The sequence below is a fragment of the Cebus imitator genome, unplaced genomic scaffold, assembly GCF_001604975.1.
Source record: "Cebus imitator isolate Cc_AM_T3 unplaced genomic scaffold, Cebus_imitator-1.0 Scaffold1054, whole genome shotgun sequence".
NCBI classification, from domain to species: domain Eukaryota; kingdom Metazoa; phylum Chordata; class Mammalia; order Primates; family Cebidae; genus Cebus; species Cebus imitator.
This window is the reverse complement of record NW_016108369.1, coordinates 51,013-73,308: the sequence shown is the minus strand read 5'-3', so window position 1 is coordinate 73,308 and position 22,296 is coordinate 51,013. Positions and strand designations below refer to the sequence as shown.

The 22,296-nt window shown below is 48.1% G+C and overlaps 1 pseudogene; it reads right to left on the bottom strand.

Moving 5' to 3' along the window:
- Positions 1 to 13,447: 13,447 nt before the first annotated feature.
- Positions 13,448 to 22,296, bottom strand: part of LOC108298716 — a 34,330-nt pseudogene continuing 25,481 nt past the window's right edge.

The following is a 22,296-nucleotide window of genomic DNA, read 5'->3' as shown; positions in this document are numbered from 1 at the left end:
TTAATCAAATGTAAGTATCTTCCATCAGGTGTTTTGTGAACCTGAATTGTAGTTTCAAAATTAGAAACTATTTCAGAGAGAGAGAGAGAGAGGGAAGATAGCCAAATAGACATAAGCAAAAGGAACATCTGACACCAAGGAACTGGGATACTACGAAGACAGTCATTAGCAGATTGTCAGAGGGAAGACATTGAGAGTGGATGAAGAAAAGGCACAGATGCTGGGCTAGAGAGAGAAAGCTGGAAACCCTGCATGAAGCTACCATGCAACATGACTTGTTTCTGGTCACCAGCAACTCCTGGGGAAGGAACGAGTAGAGCATGCAAGGAGCAATCTGGTCTTGCCACAGGCCTCTGAAATCCTGGCAGTAGGAGACCCTAAGACACCTATAGATATCTGAGCTGGCAGAGAGACCCACTTAGAGAAGTGGTAGAGGCAGAACTCCAGCCAGTTTGGAGTCCAGTGGGTTTGGTGTAGGGATGTCTGTAGTGGAGCATGTCTAGGGTTACTCATTCTTCAATAGTTCCCCTAGGAGACTTTAGCCTTATGGGAACTATTGAACCTGAGGAGTGCAGGGTGGTCTTGTTCATGAGAAGGGGCCAGTCTAACCTGAGCACTCCTCTGTCTGCTGGCCTCTCCCAGGGCTACAGCCTGGCCATGCGTGGTTGCAGGGCAGCCTAGGCTACGCAGGCCAGGTGCCTCATGTGGGCCCACATCATAGCCCCTGCATTGGTGGATCATGTGTAACCAGCAAAGAGCTCCATCAGAGCAGCTTCTGCAAGTATGCACCTGCCCGTTTGTGCCTTCCTTCATGCTGCTTTATCTGCATACAATTGCCCATAGCCAACATCCAGATGACCTTACAGCATGTGTGCATGCCACAGGACCTTGTCTTTCCTTTCCTGCCAACATGTGGGTACATATGCGCCCTGCTGTGTCACTGTTGCCATCATGAGTGCACTCCATACCTCCTGCCTTGCCACCATTGCAGTAGGAATGTTTGTGTGCCTGAAGATCACCAGACACCTGCCAGCGCCTTGCTCCTGTGCCAATGCTGCTGCCAAAGCAAAACTATGTAGTGAGACCAGTGGACCCACCCCTGCCCTGAGAAGCCACTGTTGCCAGCATAAATGCATGCAAAAAGGGTTCACATAGTCCTGTGCATGCCAGCACCCTGCCCCTGTGAATGTGCACACAGGTGCCAGGAAGGCACCCCACCATGCTATGTTTCCATTGCTTTCACTGCAAACACCTGCATGGAGGCCAACATCCCTGCAACTAACAGCCCCCCACTGCAGCCAGTGAGTGTCCATCCATCCCACTGCACTGCTGCTGCTAGCATGTGCAAATTAGGACAGATCTTTCTGCCTCCTCCCTATAAAGTGCTTTGGCTGAAACTATCCACCAGAGTGTAAAAACCGGCTGTTCATACACATCTAGGACCCTCCAAAGCAGCATGCTCCTAATTACAAGGGATGAGAATAAAGCTAAGCCCAATACCAGAACTCCAGAGTCAGAGTGTGGAGTCTTAAAGGGCACCTTGCTGAACAAAATTCTTCCAGAAATGAAGGCAGTCAATTGCAACCACCTTATACCATAATCAAAACCCCAAGAACCTCAAAAAGAATAAAAGAAAACTGAAACATATCCAAAAGACAGCAACTTCAAAGACTGAAGGAACATCAACCTACATAAATGAGAAAGAACCAGTAGAAGAAGGCTGGCAACTCAAAAAGCCATAGTGTCTTCTTACCTCCAAAGGAATGCACTATTTCCCCAGCAAAAGTTCATAACCAAGCAAAGATGACTGAAATGACAGAAATAGAATTCAGAATATGGATAAGAGCAAAGATTGTTGCCACACAGGGGTACAATTGTAACCCAATCCAAGGAATTTAAGAATTACAGTAAAATAATAAAGAAGCTGATGGATGAAATGGTCACTACAAGAGAGAACCAAACTGAACTGATATAGCTGAAAAATACATCAGAAAAGTTTCATAATTCAATTGCAAGTATGAACCACAGAAATGACTAAGACGAGGACAGAATCTCAGAGCATGAAGCCTGGTTATCTGAAATAACTCAAACAGGAAAACAAAGACAAAAATGAATAAAAAAAGCCTCTGAAATATAGTATTATATAAAGAGACCCAATCTATGGCTTATTGGCATGCCTGAAAGAGAGAAACTAAGTAAGTTGAAAAACATATTTCAGGATGTCATTCGTGAACATGTTCCCAACCTTGCTAGAGAGGCCAATTTTCAATATTTTAAAAATGCAGACAAGTCTTGTGGTGCACTACACAAGAAGATCGTCCCTAAGACAGGTAGTCATTAGATTCTCCAAAATCGAAATGAAAGAAAAATGTTAAAGGCAACAAGAGAGAAGGGGCAGGTCACCTATAAAGGGAAGCTCTTCAGGTTAACAGCTGATCTGTTAGCAGACGTTCTACAAGCCAAAGGAGATTGTTGACCTATATTCAGCATGCTTAAAGAAAATAATTTGCAACCAAGGATTTCATATTTTGCCAAACTAAGCTGCATAAGCAAAAAAGAAATAGAATCCTTTCCATACAAGCAAATGGTAAGATAATTTGTTAATGCTAGAGCTGTCTTAGAAGTGATCCTAAAGGGAGCACTAAATAAGGAAAGGAAAGGTCTTTAACAGCCACTACAAAAACATACTAAATACAGAGAACAGTAAGACTACAAAACAACACACAAAAAAGTCTGCATATTAACCTGATAAATACATAATGGCCGGATCAAATTCATAAATGTCAATACTAACCAGGCATTGGCATAAATGAAATACCCTCAATTAAAAGACACAACATGGGAAGTTGGATAAAGAAGCAAAACCCAAAGATATGCTATCTTCAAGAGACCCATCTCACATTCAATGACACTCATAAATTCAAAGTAAAGGGATGAGGAAAAATCTACCAAGGAAATGAAAAACGGAAAAAAACGGTAGAATCTGCTATTCTAATTTCAGACAAAACAGACTTCACACTGACAAAGATAAAAAAAAAGACCAAGAAGGGCAAAGAAGAGCATTGGATAATAGTAAAGCATTTAATTCAGTAAAAATATCTAAATATTCTAAACATGTATGCACTCAAAAAAGGAGCACACAGATTCACAGAGTAAGTTCTTATAGGGCTATGAAAGAATTTAGATAACTACACAATAAGAGTGGGAGAATTTAACACACAATTGACAGTATTAGATAGTTCATCAAGGTAGAAAACTAACCAAGATATTTGGTTGCTTAACTCAGCACTTTACCAAATCAACCTAGAATACACCTACAGAACTCTCCACCCCCAAACAACAGAATATACTTTCTTCTCATCTGCACATGGCACATACTCTAAAATCAACCACAGAATCAGCCAGAAAATAATTCTCAGCAAAATAAAAAACTCAAAAGCATACTAACAACACCCTCAGACCACAATGGCAATAAAAATAAAAATAAATATAAATGCTAAGAAAATTGCTTAAAATAACACAATTAAATAAAATATCAATAGCTTGTTCCTGAATTACTTCTGGGTAAATAATGAAATTAAGGCTGAAATTTAAAAATTCTTTTAAACTAATGAGAAAAAAATTATGTGACATACCAGAATCTCTGATACACAGCCAAAGCAGTTTTAACAGGGAAGTTTATAGCACTAAATACCCACACCATAAAGTTAGAAAAATCTCAAATTAACCACATAACATCTCAACTAAAGGAACCAGAGAAATAAGAGCAAACCAAAACTAGTAGAATACAAGAAATATTCAAAATCAGAGCTGAAAGAATCGAAACATGAAAAACCATACAAAAGATCAGTAATTACAGGAGTTGCTTTTTTTGAAAAATTGGTAAGATATATAAACTACTAGGTAGAATGAATTAAAATAAAAAAGGAGAGATGGATAGATTAGATAGATGATGGATAGATGGGGGGGTGGGCGTAGAAAGAGAGAGACAGAGAGAGAGAGAGAAGATTCAAACAAATGTAATAAAAAATGACAAAGGGGTCATCACTGACCCCATAGAAATAGAGAAAACTCTGAGACTATTATGAACACTTCTATGCACACAAGAAAAATAAACCTAGAAAAAATGGATAAATTCCTGAAATCACATTATCTCTCAAGATTGAACAAGAGATTGAATCCTTGAATAGATCAATAATGAGTTCTTAAATTGAAACAGTAATAAACAGCCTACTAAACAGAAAAAGCCCAGGACTAGGTAGATTCACAGTTGAATTCAACTAGATATGTAGGGAAGAACTGGTACCATTCCCACTAAAACTATTTCAGAAAATTGAGAAGGGAAGACTTTTCCCTAACACATTCTATAAGGCCAGCATCATCATGATACCAAAATCTGTAAAAGACACCACAAAAATGATGAATTATAGGCCAATATTTTTGATGAACATAAATGCAAAAATGCTCAACAAAATACAAAAATGCTGTCAAACCAAATTCATCAGCAGATTAAAAAGATAATCTGTCATGATCACATAGGCTTTCTACCTGGGACACAAGTATGGTTTAACATGTGCAAATCAAAAAATGTGATTAATCATATAAATGGAAATAAAATAAAAAACACATGATTATCTCAGAAGATACAGAAAAACAAATGCAGTGGTTCACACCTATAATCCTAGCACTGCGGGAGGCTGAGGCAGGAGGATGAATCCCATGAGCCTGGGAGTTCAAAACCAGCCTGGGCAACATGGTGAAAACTTATCCCTACAAAAAACAAACAAACAAACAAAAATTAGCTGGGCATAGTGGTGGGTGCCTGCAGTTCCAGCTACTCAGGTGGGTGAGGTGGAAGGATCACTTGAGCCTGGGAAGTGAGGGTTGCAGTGAGCAGAGATTATGTCATCGCAATCTAGCCTGGGTAACAGAAAGAGACCCTGTATCAAAAACAAGCAAACAAACAAACAACAACAACACCAAAAAACTGGGGGACAAATTTATCTCAGAGTTGGCCTATCTCTCCTGAAAAACAGGTCTATTTCATTTCCATGGACAATGTGTCCTATGCAACTCATCCCTCCTTTGGTCTGCTTCTCAGAGAATTCAGAATAAAGCTCTGTTTTCACTTCAGTATGTTCACCATCAAACTACTGACTTAAATTGCACTTGCCACTTCATTCCTATTTTAAAGTTTTTTGGTTTTATGAAGGTACTGATTTTTTAAATGAATCTTTTTTTTTAGTTGAACAGGTTTAGGTTTACAGGAAAATGGAATAGAGGACACAGAGCTCCCATGTGGCCTTCCTCTCCCTGTAGACACTGTCTCCTCCTGACATTAACATCGTTTTTTCTTTGACACAGAGTGTGGCTCTGTTGCCTGGGCTGTTTGATCTACAGTGACAATCGGTTGTTCAGTGAAGCTGCCTTTATCAAGTATCTTAGCTGGATCTTCTGGATAACCTGAAATATTTGTGGACATAAATAAAACCAAGCTACACTACAACCCCTGGGTGTTTCCCATGTATGGTCTCATTCCTAGAGGGAGGTTGGGGATACTGACTGTTACCCCAGGTGGGGAATGGGCAGAGGGAGAGTAGCCTGTTCCCTACTGCTGGGGACCCTGTTTACATCCCAGAGTGGTTTCCAGAAACATCCATTTTAGCTCTGTCTGGGATGAGGATTTCTCTGGTGGGGAGGCCTGCTTTTTGTGGAGGCTCCCCAAGCAGCAGGATGGGCCCTAAGTGGGCACTGGGACTTAGAGCATCCTCCCCCATCCCTCACCATTCATCCCACGTCTTTATAATCTGTGGGCATCTCTGGTGTGTAAGGGCATGTGGCATCCTCCCTGCTGAGGAGAGACATCACAACCACCCCTAGCCTAGAGGCCACCTGTCTGGACCCTGTCAGTCTCTTCCCAAGGCCTGTTAGTGCCCCCATTCCCCCCAACACCCCACCCAGCTCTAGAGTCACCCTCCAGGTGGAGAATGTGTCCCAGGCCTAAGGGGGTCTATCCCTCCTAAGGGGCAGCAGGTGGCCTACAGGGTGTGGACATGGCAGCAGGGAGGCAGGTGTCTTTGGAATTTGCACTGTGGCTTCAGAACCTATCAAGGGCATTTTCCTGAAGCCTCAGGTTGTTTCCTGAAGGGTGTGTGCACCTCTTGTCGTCTGGGATAGGGCCATGAGTTTCTAGATGTTTTGGGATATGGGGCAAAAGCAGCCCAGAAAGCTCACTGTTGGTAAACTGCCCTCAAACCAGGCAGGGTCTGCCACATGGTAAAGACTTGAGGAGCAGCAAGCACCAGGCACTGCCTCACTCAGGACCTGAGAAAGTGTCGCCATGCTGGGGCTCAAGTGGCCACGTGGTAATGGGACTTGAGGCGAATGGCAGGGTCCTGCTCCGCAGCGTGGCTGACCAGGGCACAGGGAGGGGCCTGTGGGCTGGCCATGGACGTCCAGATGGCTGTCAGTCCAGGTCTTGTGTGACAGGATGGCATTGGAATGGCTGGGAGAGGCTGGAATCCAGGCACCATCTTTGTGGGTCTCATCTGGACTGTGCTCTTTAGGAAGCTACAGTGTTTCATGGGTACAGGTCTGTGAGGTACAGATTTAAAGATGGAGCTCTCATCAGAGCTGGGCAGCTTCTTAGGCATGGACAGCTGTGGCCATTTCACCACTCTGTCACACACTCATGTGAGGAAAAGGGCCAGGAAATGCTAACCAGGCATCTGCTGGATGGATAGGGAGGAGGGCAATGGGGTTGTCCTCCAGCAGCCCCCTGAAGCCAGGCCCTCACCTCTTGCTGCCCCAATGATGTCCTGTGTGCCCTCTGCCCCTTGTTCCTGAAAATGCATCCTCAACTTGGGCATGGTGGCTCAGCAGCCCCACTGGTTATGCTGCAGGTGGGCTGGGAAGATGGCACTTTGCAGGGCATGGTGTAAGTCCCAGAGCCTCAGCAAAGTGTAGGTGCAGAGCTGGGTATGTGACTGTGTTGTTGCTAAGTGCTTGTGGTTAAGTCCAGGGAAGGGGAGACCTCACCTGAGTCAAGATTATGTATCTGAAGGTCAGTGACCTCCCACATAGACATAGCATTGCAAGCTTTCACCCTCAAAAGTCAGCACTGGTGAGCTAGACAATTGTGGATATGATCAGCTGATAAGTGGTGGTGGGGTGAGGGGTGGTATATGGCCAGAGCTAAAGCCCTTCTGTGTGGAAGCTGAGGAGATGTGGGGACCCCTCATCTGAGCTAAGAACCCTCACTAGCCCCAGCCTGACCATGCAGTGAGATCCAGGGAAGTGTGGCTGGGCATGAACACAGACTTCAGTGACCACCATCAGCCTCAACTGACCAGCCCAGAAGGTCTGGGCACATATCTGAACTCAGAGCTTTGAAATCAGAACCAGCTATTCAGACATGGGATGAAGCTGCCAGGCCCCAAGACCAGTGGAAAAATCTGTCCTGCATTGGATTTCCGGAGAACTTCCTGCTGCCTGGTGGAGACCCGGGAACAGCAGATTGCTTGGCCTCCCTACCTCCTCCTAGGGAGGATCTGCTAGATGAGCCAGCCTGGGAGGCAGCTGCACATTTGGCCATCCAGGTTCACTGACGTGGGCTGCAGCATAAAGCCAGCCCTTTCTCGTTCATGAGGTTCCTGGACCTCCTGTTGGAAGACAGGGCCTGGCCAGACCTGGGATCCATTATGAATCCTCAGGGGACCAGGAACAGCCTCCTGCTCAGCTCCTGATGAGTTCCAGCTGTGGATGCCTCACCAGGTCCTCTCGGAGGCAGCATGGTTGGCCTTTGGAGGTCTCCGTATCTGAGGTCCTTTCCCTGAGTCTCCACTGGGTTTCTAGCTGCCCCGAGAGCCCTAGCAACTCAAGTTCTGGTCCCTGGTTCTCTGCTCCTCCAACTCAAGGCGGCTTCCCTAGTGGCTATCTTTGCCAGGAGAGATAATTGTTTCCCTTTGACATCTCAGGGACCTAGGCTGCAGAAGGCCCCCTGTATCTCCCACAGCCCAGCTCCATGTGTGCAGAGGCACCCAGGCCCCTTGTTACTGAACCAAGCAAGTTCTGTGTAGAAGGCACTTGCTCTGTAGGTATTTGCTGAATGGATGGATGGACGGTTGCATGAATGAATGAATGAATGAATGGATGGATGGATGAATGAATGAATGAGTGAGAGGACCCTGCAGGGCAAGGTGCCTTGCTGAAGTCCGGATGAGCTGTTGGGAAGGGGGTGTGAAGGGCTGGATAGAAGGACCTTTCCAGTTGAGTCGGGAAGGCTTTCCAGGGACACCTCTGCTGGGTGCCTGGCAACCCTCCCTTCACATTCTCCTGACTGTGCCTGCCGTGTGGGCCCTGCAGCCCCTCTGACCCCAGCCCTGGTTGATACCATATTAGAAGTGGGGAGTGGGGCTTGGGGAATTGGCCTTTGGTGAACCCCTAGGGTATGAACATTCACTGGAGTAAGTTTAATTAAAAACAGGCCTTTAGGGCACCTTTTAGTTGGCTCAGAGAGGATTCCTGAGGCAATTTCTTGCCTATCCCACTGTTTTCTGGGAGCCTGACCACCCAGCCCCCTCCATTCACTTGGACCCTGGGGCTGGGCAGCCATTGAACAGAGTCCATCCCAGTCCTGGCCACCAGGTGGCAATCGTTACAAGGCCCAGGTGCCTGTCCCGGGCTTGCAGCTTCCAGACTTGAGGCCTCGGTGACAGGCCAGTCAAGGCTCCGACTGCAATGATGGAGAAGGCTGGAGTGTTTGGCAGTGCACATTGTCTAAAAGATCTGACGTTTTCAGAGGCAGGTGGCTGGACAGGTTGGTCAGAGATCGAGGGGCAACTGGAACAGGCCCCAGCACAGCAGGGTATGGAGACGACTGGGATGATTGGGCTGAGTGGGGGGCAGGGGAGGCCGGTGGCTGTGGGTGGGTAGGCAGGGTGGGCATGGCTGTGAGAACGAGGGAAAAGGCCTTGCCTAGAGATCAGGAGTTTTTTTCTGTTCTCCACTACATCCCCAGGGCCTGGGAGGTACCTGGTGGGAGCTCAGTCAATGTGCTTGTGTGGAAGAGCATCAGCCATGGATGACTTCCAAGAATCACGACTTCGATACTCATGCCCCCACACCCTGAAAAACACCCTGAGAAGCTTCTGGGAGTCCTTGTGTGCCATAAAAGTACTCACCCCCAGTTCCAGACACTTGCTCCTTCCCTCTTTGGATGCCCTCCACCTGCTTCCACCGGGGGATGATACATCATGCCCCATGTGCCCAGCGGATTCTGCTGACACACTTCCAGCAGCAGGGAGGGCCAGGACCTCCTGACTGCCAGGGGCCTAGGGGATGATCAGTTCTTGCATATTCCAGGGAAATCACCTCTGTTCCCCCAGAAACCTGTAGCCCAGCCCGTTGAGTGTGAGAATGCCATCTTACCCTGTCCTGGTCCCCCAAGGAATGATCCAGGGTGAGCTGAAGAGCCTAGGGAGGTAGAAACACAAAACCCACGGAGGTGATGACCTCGAGGGCAATTCCTTTACTTTGATGCTGGGTTTCCACGCTAAGGGCTGTGGGCTGCGCTCGAAGGCAGTTGGGTGTGTCTTGTTTCTGAGTAGCATCAAGGGATGGGAGCCACTTTCCAAGTTTGCTGACAAGAAAGTCAAGAGTGGCTTCAGATCTTGGTGGCACAGTTTTAGTTTAGAGTGGCCTGAGAAGCGAGTCTCATGGAGCACTGGCCAATAAAGCAAGTGGCCTTTTCCTGCTGTCCCCCCATCTCTGAATGGAATAAGAAGCTACCTTCAAGCTGAGCCCCCTGGGGAGTGAGCGCAAGGCCTCCCTGCAGCAGCTCAGTGGAGAACAGACAGGGAAGGAAGCTGCTTGCCCTGTCATAGTTGTCATGGTGCTCCCGAGGCACACAGAGGCATGAGGCTGGAGTCAGACTCCCTGGGCTCAAACCCCACCCTGTTGTGACCTGGGCCCGGTGCTGGGTGTGCTTGTTTCAGGGTCCAGGTCTGTCAAATGGGGGAATGATACCTCCTTCCCAGTGGGGTGGGAGGATGAATTGAGATGCACATGTTTGTGTACATAGTTAGGACTTCACAAACAGCAAGCAGCAGTGACTACCGTCATCATCACAGCTTGAGTTTTAAGTAGACAGCAATCCTCTCTGAGGTGTGGAATTCAAATGAGTGTGTCTCTCAGCGAGTCCTGGGCCTCATGATTTGGAGCCAGTGGCTGCTCCCACTACCATCTGCTGAGAACAGACCTGAAGTTCAAGGCAGCTTTTTGGACTCGGCCCGAGGGTAGTACCCCCACAGTTCGGGAGGCAGGGCAGGTGCTCAGAAAAGAGAGGCTGACAGTGACGATTCCTACATGCAGAAGCAATCTTTGTTAGAAAGTTCTAGCAAGAAGGCCTAGGATTTGACAAGTCAAGAGTAAGAGGGAAGCCCCCTATTCTTCATTTTGACCAGTTCTGGACAAAGACAGCCAAGACCACAGGACAGTAACCCAACCCCACATTTTCTAGAAAGTCTGAAGCTCTTCCAAACAACATCAGTGTGAGGAGGATAAGTCTGGAGTTCCAGAAGAAGCATGGGACTAACAGGGCCTAGGTCCTCGGAGACCCAAAGGAGCTGTGTGACTTTGAAAAGCCACGAAACCTCTCTGTGCTTCAGCTACACATGTGTCAGGGATCATGAGACCCACATCACTGAGCTCATGACCATGAAGGGTAAAGCGGCATCACATGAAGGCACAGGGAAAGAATCACCAGCTCCAAGCAGGGTGGACTGCATGGAGGCAGTGACATTTCAGACCTGTCTACATGGGTGAACCGAATATTGATTGGCAGAGAAGGGGTGGACTTGGCCTGCAGGAAGAGCCTAAGTACAGGCACAGACTGCGGCCCACGAGGTTTCTGTGGCTGCAGTCCAGGGGGCTGGCAAAATGAGGGGACCCCAGTGTGGGAAGATGGGCTGGGCTCTGTCTGGTGGGAGGAGTTTCCACCGGATTCCTTAGGCTCCAGGGAGCCAGGGTAGGTGTCATGGAAGACTGGGAATATCGGATGGGCTCAGGCCTGTGTTTATAGCCCCTCAGCTTCAGGGTGGAGAATGAATGTAAGGGTACACAGGAGTCCAGGAGTCAGGCAGGGGCACAGAGAGGAGTGGCCTGGCCCCCTCTGAGCCCACAGAGGCCACTGAGGCTCCAGAAGGCAGCAGGCAGTGGCACTGAGGAAGTCTGTGGTCCAGGGTGGGAGCTGGGGCTCCAGTGGGAAGGCCATAACCAAGGTAGGGAGGCCATGGTTGGGAGGGAGGCTGTAGTTGGGAGGGAGGCTGTGGCCAGGTGGGGAGGTGGCCTTTCTGACTGGCCCTAACTGGTCACAGCAAGATGATAGGACACTGTCATCAACCCCAGACTCCCTCCAGCTGGCAACAGGCCAGGGATGTCTCATATGTTCCCAGAACACAGGGAGCATGCAGCGAGGGATCTGGGGGATGCATAACCCCATGCCAGGCCCAGTTGTGGCTACAACGGGGACCTGGCCGTGACTGCTCATGGCTAGTAATCAGCATGTGGGGAGGAGCCCTCCCAGGCCTCTGGAAAGGGGCCTCAGTGAGCTTGTGGTGTCAGGTGATAGAAGATGGTTAGAGGCCAGATGGCAAGGGATTGCCACACTCACGAGAGCTTTGCCAGGTCCATAAAGGGACACTGGGAGGCAGTGGGCACAGCCTGGGCACACCCAGGCCCAGTGGTGCCCACACACAGCAGGCATATGGTGCCCACCTGTGGAATGAACACTTGGTGTATGGAGGGGGAAGAATGACCCAAACCTCGCCCTCTAGCCCCTAGTAGGTCTCCCTACTAGGGATTCCCCTGCCTGTGGAGCCAAAGAGCAGCATGGGTACTGACCAGGCATGTTGGCTCAACCTCCTTAAAATTCCAACTTTGAGGACGTTTTACAATCCGTGCATCTTGGTGCCTGTGCTCCCTCGAACCTGTCAAGCAAGTGATCACCTCAGAGATTCCCTCCCTCGCTTCATCAGCGCACTGCTCAAACAGTATCTCACTAATGAGGCCACCCAGACACGCCCCTGTCACCCTGTCCTCCTTCCCTGCACTTGCACTGCATGGAAGTGCAGCTAGCCATGTGTCTCCTTCCCTCTCACATCAGTTCCACCAGGGCAGAGCAGACACTTGCAAATGAATCTCCAGGTCAACCACTGTCTGCCACATGTGGGCACTTGCTGGAGATCTGGAGTGTGGATGAGTGGATAAGTGGATGGGTGGATGGATATATGGAGAAGTGGATATTTGGATGGGTAGATGGGTGAATGAATGGATGGATAGATATATGGATGAGTGGATATTCAGATGGGTGGATATTTGGATGAGTGGATAGATGGTTATGCAGATGGGTAGATGGGGGGTGGATGGATATATGGATGAGTGGATATTTGGATGACTGGATATTGGATGGTAGATGGGTGGATATGTGGCTGGTTGTATATATGGAAAAGTGGATATTTGATGGATGAGTGGATATTGGATGAGTGGATATTGGATGGGTAGATGAGTGGATGGGTGATTATGTGGATGAGTGGATATTCAGATGGGTAAACATATAGATGAGTGGATATTTGGATAGGTAGATGGGTAGATAGGTGGGTGGGTGGATAAGTGGACATTTGGATGGATGGATATTTGGATGAGTGGGTGGATGGTTATCTGGGTAGGTAGATGGGTAGACGGGTAGATGGATGGATATATGGATGAGTGGACATTCGGATGGGTGGATAGTTGGATGAGTGGATGGATGGTTATGTGGTTGGGTGGATATATGGATGGGTAGATGAATGAATGGATGAGGAATGAATGGACCAATAGACAAGTGAATGAATATGAGGCCTTCTGAACCAAACGACCTGTCTGATCCAAAAGAGCTCTGACTACCCTGGGAGGCAATGTACAGAATGTGCAATCCAGTTAGACCAGCCTCTCTCTACCTCAGCATGATTGACAGAAGTAGGGTTTTGCTAGATCCTTGCTGTTGGGTGGTCCTGTGCACCGAAGGAGGTTTACAGCATCCCTGAGTTGTAACGATCAAAACTATCTCCAGATATTACCAGATGTCTTCCTGGGGGTGGGGGTGGGGTGAAAATATTGCCCCTGGTTGAGGACCATTGAATTACACCTTTACTTTCAAAAAAAGAATCTTACAAACCTCCCCTACCCAAGTCCTCAGGAGAGTAACTCAGTCCCCAGGGTCCCTCTCAGCCACTGGAAAGTAACAGCTAGAAACTGTAGGCTTTGCTGCTGTCCTTTATTATTTTAACACATATTTATATTCCAGTAGGCAGCCTGTTGCCCTGTCCACCAAGGCCCTTTGGTCCTCACTGGTTGGCCTGCTCCAGACCCCCAGGCGCCAGTGCAAGTCCAGAGTTGAAGCTCTGCAATGTCAGACGTTCAGCAGGAGGGGCTGGTGCTCCTCATCTGCAGCGTCGCTGAGGGAAATTTCATAAATGACAAACAGGTAGGAATTGAGCAGCCCAGGAAGGACACGAGATTGGAGAAGTACATCACCCCATTGGCACTGCCCACAGCCGAGGTCAGGGGCCCCAGGACCAGGGAGGCCAGAATCTGGGCAGGAAGTACTGGCAGCTGGGCAGGGAGATGTCCACGCTCATGCCCCACTGGGTGCCATCTGCACTGGACCCTGCAAACTGACCCAGAGGAAGAAACATGTCAGTGAGACATACCTTGGCCGGCACAAGGTGACCAAGCCCTGCAGGTCCTGCAAGCCCAGGAGGCCTGAGCAGCCCATGCACAGCAGCTCACATTTTCCAGCACAATGTTCACAGGGAGTTCAGCCAAGAGTTGAACAATATTTGTGTTCTGAGAGATGATGACAAAGAAAAGAATCTGTGACTCATGGGGTGGAGGGCTGAGCTCCCATGGGCCGAGGTGGCTGGAGACACTTTCCCCGCTCAGCACGTGAGCTCTTCCCCATCCTCTCACCCAAAGAAAACCAATCTGTCTAGCCATGCAGCCACTCCAATCCTGTCTTTCCCTCTGTCACCTTCGTCCAGGATGGATCCTGCCCCACACCCTGAAGTCCTCTGCACATGTTGGCCTCGGCTCCTGTGCCTGCAGCTCCAAGGTCCTAGTGGCCTCCAGCTTGGATGCGTCACTCACTCTCCCTTCCCTGCCTGCCATGCTGGGGGACAGCAGCTGAGAGTGTGGCCTGTGTGGAGAGATGGTGGGGAGGGCATGGGCTCCCCCTACTTAGCTCCCCCAGCATCAGTCAGCCTGCCAGGTGCTGAGTGAGTGGGCATCGCTGAGACCTGAGGCCTGGGCCTCCCCTGTGGCTTCTTGTGCCAATTCTATCCCCATCAGAAGGCCTGTGCTAAGGGCCAGCCTAGCTGAACTTGTCAGACTGCAAACTCCCTGAAACAAATCAGGGCTAGGCCTGGGGGAGGCAACCGAGACATGAGATTAAAAGGGAGAAAATGTCAGGTGCGGTGGTTCACACTTGTAATCCCAGCACTTTGGGAGGCCGAGGTGGGTGGATCACATGAGGTCGTGAGTTCAAAACCAGCCTGACGTTGTCTCTATTAAAAATTCAAAAAAGTTAGCTGACCATAGTGGTGGGCACCTGTAATCCCAGCTACTCGGGAGGCTGAGGCATGATAATCATCTGAACATGGGGGGTGGAGGTCGCAGTGAGCCAAGATCACACCACTGAACTCCAGCCTGGGTGACAAGCAAGACTCCATCTCAAAAAAAAAAAAAAAAAAAAAAAAAAAAAGGTGGGGGGAGAGAGAGAAACTCAGTAATCCAGGTCACATTTCTTTTTGTGAGAGACAAGGTCTTGCTCTGTTGCCCAGGCTGGAGTGCAGTGGCACAATCTCAGCCCACTGCAGCTTCAGCCTTCTGGGCTCAAGTGATCCTCCCACCTCAGCCTCCTGAGTAGCTAGGACTACAGGTGCATGCCACCACGCCTGGCTAATTTTTAATTTTTTTTTTTTTTTAAGAGATGGGACCTGGCTATGTTGTGCAGGCTGTCCAGGTAATATTTCAATGCAGTATTTTAAAATTTCAAAGTCACTGCCAAAAAAAAATCATGGTGGGAACATTACACAACTGTAAAAGGAAATGAGGCAGTGACACAGGCAACAACATGAATGGACCTTGGAGCCCACAACTGAGTTGCAGATGCCAGACATAAAGGGCTGGGTGTTGCCTGATTCCATCACATGAGACATCCCAAAAATGCAAGTCAATAAGGACAGGAAGTAGGTTAGTGGTCACCTAGGACTGGGAGAGTGGGAGGGTTAGAGGGGTGACAGCTGAGGTTTCTTCCTGGGTGAAACTCTTCTAAGATTGATGGTGGTGATGATCATACAACTCTGCATGTGCTAAAACCACCGACAGCACACTTCACATGCTATTCAATGGTGCATTATATCTCAATATAGCTGTTAAAAGTTTATGCTGAGGCCAGGTGTGGTGGCTAATGCCTATAATCCCAGCACTTTGGGAGGCCGAGGCAGGCAGATCACTTGAGATTAGGAGTTCCAGACCAGCCTGACCAACATGGTAGAACCCTGTCTATACTAAAAATACAAAGTTAGCTGGGTATGGTGGTGCATACCTGTAATCCCAGCTACTCAGGAGGCTGAGGCAGGAGAATCGCTTGAACCCATGGGGTGGAGGTTGCAGTGAAATGAGACCGTGCCATTGCACTCCAGCCTGGGCAGGAAGAGTGAAATTTCATCTTAAAAAGAGAAAAGAAAAAAAAAGTCTATGCTGAGCAAAATACCAAAAAAAGTTTAAGGCACTTTATTTATTTATTTATTTATTTATTTAGAGACAGAGTGTCTCCCAGGCTGGAGTGCAGTGGCACAATCTTGGCTCACTGCAACCTCCACCTCCTGGGTTCAAGTGATTCTCCTTCTTCAGCCTCCCAAGTAGTTGGGATTATGGGTGTGGGCCACCACACCTGCAAAATTTTTGTATTTTTATGAGAGACAGGGTCTCATCATGTAAGCCAGGCTGGTCTCAAACTCCTGACCTCAAGTGATCCACTTGCCTTGGCCTCCCAATGTGCTGGGATTACAAGAGTGAGCCACCGCGCCTGGCCTTTTAAGGCACTTTTTTTTCATTTAGATGGAGTCTCACTCTATCACCCAGACTGGAGTGCAGTCGCACAATCTTGGCTCACTGCAACCTCCACTTCCCTGGGTTCAAGCAGTGCCCTGCCTCAGCCTCCTGAGTTGCAGGGATTACAGGCACCCACCACCATGCCAGGCTAATTTTTTTTATTTTTAGTGGAGACATGGTTTCACCATCTTGAGCAGGCTGATCTTGAACTCCTTACCTTGTGATCCACCCACCTAGTCCTCCCAAAGTGCTGGGATTGCAGGTGTGAGCCACTGCCTCAGACTCCAGTATAGGGTGGTTTGGCACTGTTACTGATCCTCTCTTTTTTTTTTCAGTGTATATTATGGTATAGAGTAGTATTTTATACATTAGCTCATTTTATACTAAACAAATTTATGTACAACAGTAGAGAAACCGCGGCACAGATAGCTCCAACTTGAATTAGAAAATATTGGCCAGGTGTGGTGGCTCATGCCTGTAATCTCAGCACTTTGGGAGGCTGAGGCAGGTGGGTCGCTTGAGGTCAGGAGTTTGAGACCAGCCTGACCAACATAGTGAAACCCCGTTTCTACTAAAGAAATAATAATAATAATAAAAAACTAGCTCGGCATGGTGGTGGGCACCTGCAATCCCAGCTACTCAGGAGGCTGAGGCAGGAAAATCACTTGAACCTGGGAGGCAAAGGTTGCAGTAAGCCGAGATTCCACCATTGCTTTCCAGCCTGGGTGATAAGAGCAAAATTCCATCTCAAAAGAAAAAAAGAAAGAAAGAAAATATTTTCTCTGTAGAAAATAGTAAAAGTTGTAACATGTACCAAGCTAGCTCAACAAGTTCACTTAAGCCAAATAGTAGCTAAATACATTATATTTTTATAAATACAGGTTGAATTCTGGGATCCAGCTTCCCTTTTAACTCTTAATTTATGCCCGATTGTTCTTCTTTATGCTAAATCCATAGTCCATAACAAGGTTTTGGCTGTTCTTTTCTGAAGGATGGATACCATACACTTTTTTTGTTTTGTTTTTTGAGACGAAATCTTGCACTGTCAACCAGGCTGGAGTGCAGTGGCACAATCTTGGCTCACTGCAATCTCTACCTCCTGGGTTTAAGCAATTCTCCTGCCTCAGCCTCCTGAGTAAGCTGGGACTACAGGCATGTGCCACCATGCCCAGCTTTTTTTTTTTTTTTGTATTTTTAGTAGAGACAGGGTTTCACCATGTTGGCCAGGATGGTCTCAATCTCCTGACCTTGTGATTCACCCGCCTCAGCCTCCCAAAGTGCTGGGATTACAGGCATGAGCCACTGCACTCAGCTGGGTACCATACACTTTTAATCTGCTTGGTAGGTACCCATGCCTATTCAAATAATGAAATGGTTCTGCTGCTATTAAAGCATGCCCAGTATTTGGGCAAAACCAAATCTGATAAATTATGCTGTCACCTAATACCCATGGTTTGATGGGAAGCCATGAGAAACAAGGGCAAAGTGATAAAACTGGCAAGTAGATCAGGGAATAAAAACTGAGAGAATTCTGAGACCAGATGGCAAGGAACATCTAGTCAGGATTCAAGGATAGAACTGAAGTTCAAATAGAAAAAGGATGTTGCCTCAAGGATTGGGAGCTGAGCTGGCTCTCAGTGCCTCTAGTATGTGGTGAACTGATCCCCTCTTTATTTAAAATTTTGGTTATATTGTTTTGTATGGATTTTTGGCATGAATTCTGATTTTTTTTTTTTTTTTTTGAGACAGAGTCTCACTGTGTCACCAGACTGGAATGCACTGGCGTGATCTTGGCTCACTGCAACTTCCGCCTCCCAAGTTCAAGCAATTTTCTGCCTCAGCCTCTGGAGTAGCTGGGACTACAGATGCATGCCACCACGTCCAGTGAATTTTTGTATTTTTAGTAGAGATGGGGTTTCACCATGTTGGCCAGGATGGTCTCAATCTCTTGACCTTGTAATCAGCCCACCTCAGCCTCCCAAAGTGCTGGGATTAATGAATTCTGATTTTTTAAAATATTGCATTAACATCTTATTGATCTGGATTGCAAGTGTTCTGAGCTTCACTGCCTCTCCATAAGTCCCACTGTGAATGGCTGGGACAAGCATCACCAGGAGGCCTGGCGACCTGACAAAGGAGTAGGGAGGGGGTGGTCTCCCATTCCCTGCCTCCCTGTGAAGCATACGGAGTCTGGCCTAGAGCCTGGGTGGACTAGAGGCTTCTGCTAAGAAAGCAATGAGGGGGATGCAGGCACAGGGCACACCCCTTGCTCAGAAGGGCCCCCTTAGTTTAAAGCTATGCTGTTGCTGTCTTGACAGTCATCATTTTGCACCCAGCTCTGCAGATTGTGTCCTGGAGGACAGTTCTCAGTGGGGTTTCTCCAAGGAGTGGACCCGAAGCAAGACCAGGGAGAGCACTTACCTTAAGTAGCTTGGCATGGTGGTGGGAGCCTAGTAGTAATCACAGAGCAGCGAGTAGGGCAAGGTGCACAGCATGGAAAATAGAGCCCTGTAGGTTATGCAGAGCAACAGGACCACATATAGTTTCCTGGAGAGGGTGGTGAGTCCCGTTCCCAGGACAAAGGTGAGATAAGCGATGAAACAGAGGGTGCAGATGCTGAGGAACTCCTCCAGCTTCTCCAGGATAGCTTTGGGCTGCAAAGAGGGTGAGTGGTGCCACATGGCCAGAGCCTCCAGGGACTTAGCTTCTAGCGCCACCTCCCTGTGGCTTACCCTGATGCTAGCAGTGGTGGAAACTAGCTTGGCAGGCCACTTGCCCCAGACCAGAAAGTACTTCCTCGGGGACCCAGGGTAGCTGAGAGACTGCCCCAGCTGGTGGGTGCCCAGGACAGGGCTGTCTGGATGGATGGCAGGACTGGGGTGTCCTGTTCACACCAGCCCGGGTCAGGTCCCTCAGGGCTTCTGCAGGTGAAGAGGTCTTCATGCTGTGATACCAAAGAGGCTCAGGACTTAAGGTCTCCAGCTAAACCTCTGTGTTCTTGTGCAATTATGAGTACAACAACAGCCTGTCCTGAAGCTGGCCACCATCTTTATTCCCCCCAAGATGACGTAATGGCATGGATGTCAGTGATGGGGCTCCTTAGAATCAGATAAAATGGGGCCACTTCCCCACATTCCGAGGCCACCCAGCTATGGGGGAACCCAGCATCCAAGAAGCTGCCCCATAGACTCGCAATTGACATCTAATTTCCTCTTGCTGCAGCCCTTCAGTGACCCTCTACTTTGGAGGTAGAACCTATGAAAATAGGGGCAACTAAAATAAAGCAATTGGCAGATTATGGCTTGAAGGTGAAGTCTAGTCTGCAGCTTAGTTTTGTAAATTGAAATTTTTTTAATTAAAAAAAAAATAAATCAGAAAAAGGGCCATGCATGGTGGCTCACACCTGTAATTCCAGTGCTTTGGGAGGTCAAGGTGGGTGGAACACGAGGTCAAGAGATCGAGGCCATTCTGGCCAACATGGTGAAACCCTCTCTACTAAAAACACAAAAATTAGCTCAGCATGGTGGCATGGGCTTTTTGTCCCAGCTACTCAGGAGGCTGAGACAGGAGAATCACTTAAACGGGGGAGGCGTAAGTTGCAGTGAGCTGAGATCACGCCACTGCAATCCAGCCTGGGGACAAAGTAAGACTCTGTCTCAAAAAACAAAAATCAAAAAGATATGAATATTTTGTGACATATGAAAATCCTATGAAATTCCTATTTCAGTGAACACAGTACTGTTTTACTGGTCTGTGGCACACACACTCAGTTTCCTGTGTCTGTGGCTTTCAGTGAGGGGCTGCAACAGAGACCACTGGGCTGGCAAAGCTGGAAATGCCAACTCTCTGGCCTTTTTCAGAAAAAGTGTGTGGACCTCTTGGAAATTTTTTTCCCCAGTGCACACTACCAGATAGGCCCCGTGGGGATGGCACCTCAGCTTTGTCCTGGTGTGAACTCAGCACAGTGCTCCAAGGGTCCCCCAGACAGAGAACCTCAAAGTCATCTGGGCCCCTGGCCTCTGCCCACACCCACACTCCATAATCACACAGCCCTGCCCCCACCTCCCTGGGAACTGGTCCCTTGAAGTGAAGTGGGAAGGAGCTGGGGGCTGGTGGACAGCATGCTGCCTGGGAGTGGCCTTGGGGATCCCCCTGGGCCCCTGCTTTGCCATCGCTATGGCCTGTGGGCTTAGTCAGGTCCTGACACACCACACCTGTGCTCCCAAGGGCCACCAGCTCTCAGAGGCCTGAGGCCCCCAGGCTTGGCCTCTTCAGGCTGGGTCCCCCAGGCCCAGTGCCCTGCAACCGGGAAAGATGTGGCATACCCCTGAATTGGGATGTAGTGTCTGCAATCATAAGGTCACAAACCTGCCTTCATTTCACAATCTCCATGGACCCGACCAAAGCCCTCACTGCCTGCCAGCCTGGCCAGGTGCAGGTACCTGAGTAGAAGGTGGTACTGAAGGTGTAGGTGCACATACCCCAGCACCCCATGGTCATGCCACTGTTATACTACTAATATACCTCTAACGTGTGCAAGGCCTTGGGGTTCCCCTGAAACACCACCTTGCCTGTGAAGTCTGTATAGAAAAGCAGCATATCCTCAAAGGAGAGCCACCCTGGAAGAAAGAAAGGGGTTCATGACCTCAGGGCAAAGGCAGCACCCTGCCCTTTCTCTAACCAACATGCATTTACTGCTTATAAATGTTATGTGCGATTTGTATGGATTCAAACATTAAAGAAGAAATATCTCTAGCTTCACCATCCAAGACAACCTTTGTCAAAACTAAGTTTGGGCCAAGCACAGTGGCTTACACCTGTAATCTCAGCACTTTGGGAGGTTGAGGCAGGCAGATTACAAAGTCAGGAGTTCGAGACCAGCCTGGCCAATATGACGAAACCCTGTCTCTACTAAAAAATACAAAAATTAGCTGGGCATGGTGGCGTGCACCTGTAGTCCCAGCTACTCCAGAGACTGAGGCAGGAGAATCACTGGAAGCTGGGAGGTGGAGGTTGCAGTGAGCTAAGATAGCACCACTGCACTCCAGCCTAGGCAACAGAGCAAGACTCTGTCTCAAAACCCAAAACTGTATTTGTTTCTGATATGGTTTGGCTGTGTCCCCACCCAAATCTCATCTTGAATTGTAGCTCCCATAGTCCCCATGTGTCATGGGAGGGGCCCAGTGAGAGGTAATTGAATTATGGGGGCAGGGCTTTACCATGCTGTTCTCATGAAAGTGAATAAGTCTCATGAGGTATGATGGTTTTACAAAGGGTAGTTCCCCTATACCTGCCCTGCTCCCTGTCGCCATGTAAAATGTGCCTTTGCTTCTCCTTTACCTTCCACCATGATTGGAAGTCCTCCCAAGCCATGTGGAACTGGAGTCCATTAAACCTCTTTTTCCTTATAAATTACCCAGTTTGGGGTATGTCTTTATTAGCAATGTGAGAACAGATTAACACAATTTTCTTACAATCTTTTATTTTAAGCCATTATATATTTTTATAAACATGAGGCAAGAGTAGTGGCAGATGTGCTCCAGCTCCCTGGGCGATGTGGGAGTGGGGGCCCATTGGGAAAAATCCATCGGGAAGCACATACATGAATGCGATGACATAGACCTTAGTGCTCCATTCCCTGAACCATGGCAATTCCCTCTTTGGTAGAGGAAGGTGGTTTTTATAGGTCCTCTTGAACCATAATGAATTATCACCTATAATGTTCTAAGCCATCAAGAATTATTAAACAGACTCGTTTTGTTGGCAACAAAATATTTCACAGTGTGGATGCACCTGAATATATTTAATCCTTCCCCAACTGTTGGACACCTCTATCCCCCATCCAGTCTGTGGCTGTCCTAAACCATACTGTGATAAATACCTTGCACATATATTCTGAATATGGTCTTGATTATGAGTTTGCATGAAATACTGAGTTAGGTCACAGGGATAAAAGGTAGGAACATATTTACGAGTCTGAACCTGGAAACCATCATTCTCAGCAAACTGACAGAAAAGCAGAAGATCAAACACCGCATGTTCTCATTCATAGGCGGGTGTTAAACAATGAGAACACATGGACACAGGGAGGGGAGCACTACACACTGGGGTCAGTTGGGGGGAAATAGGGGAGGGACGGTGGGG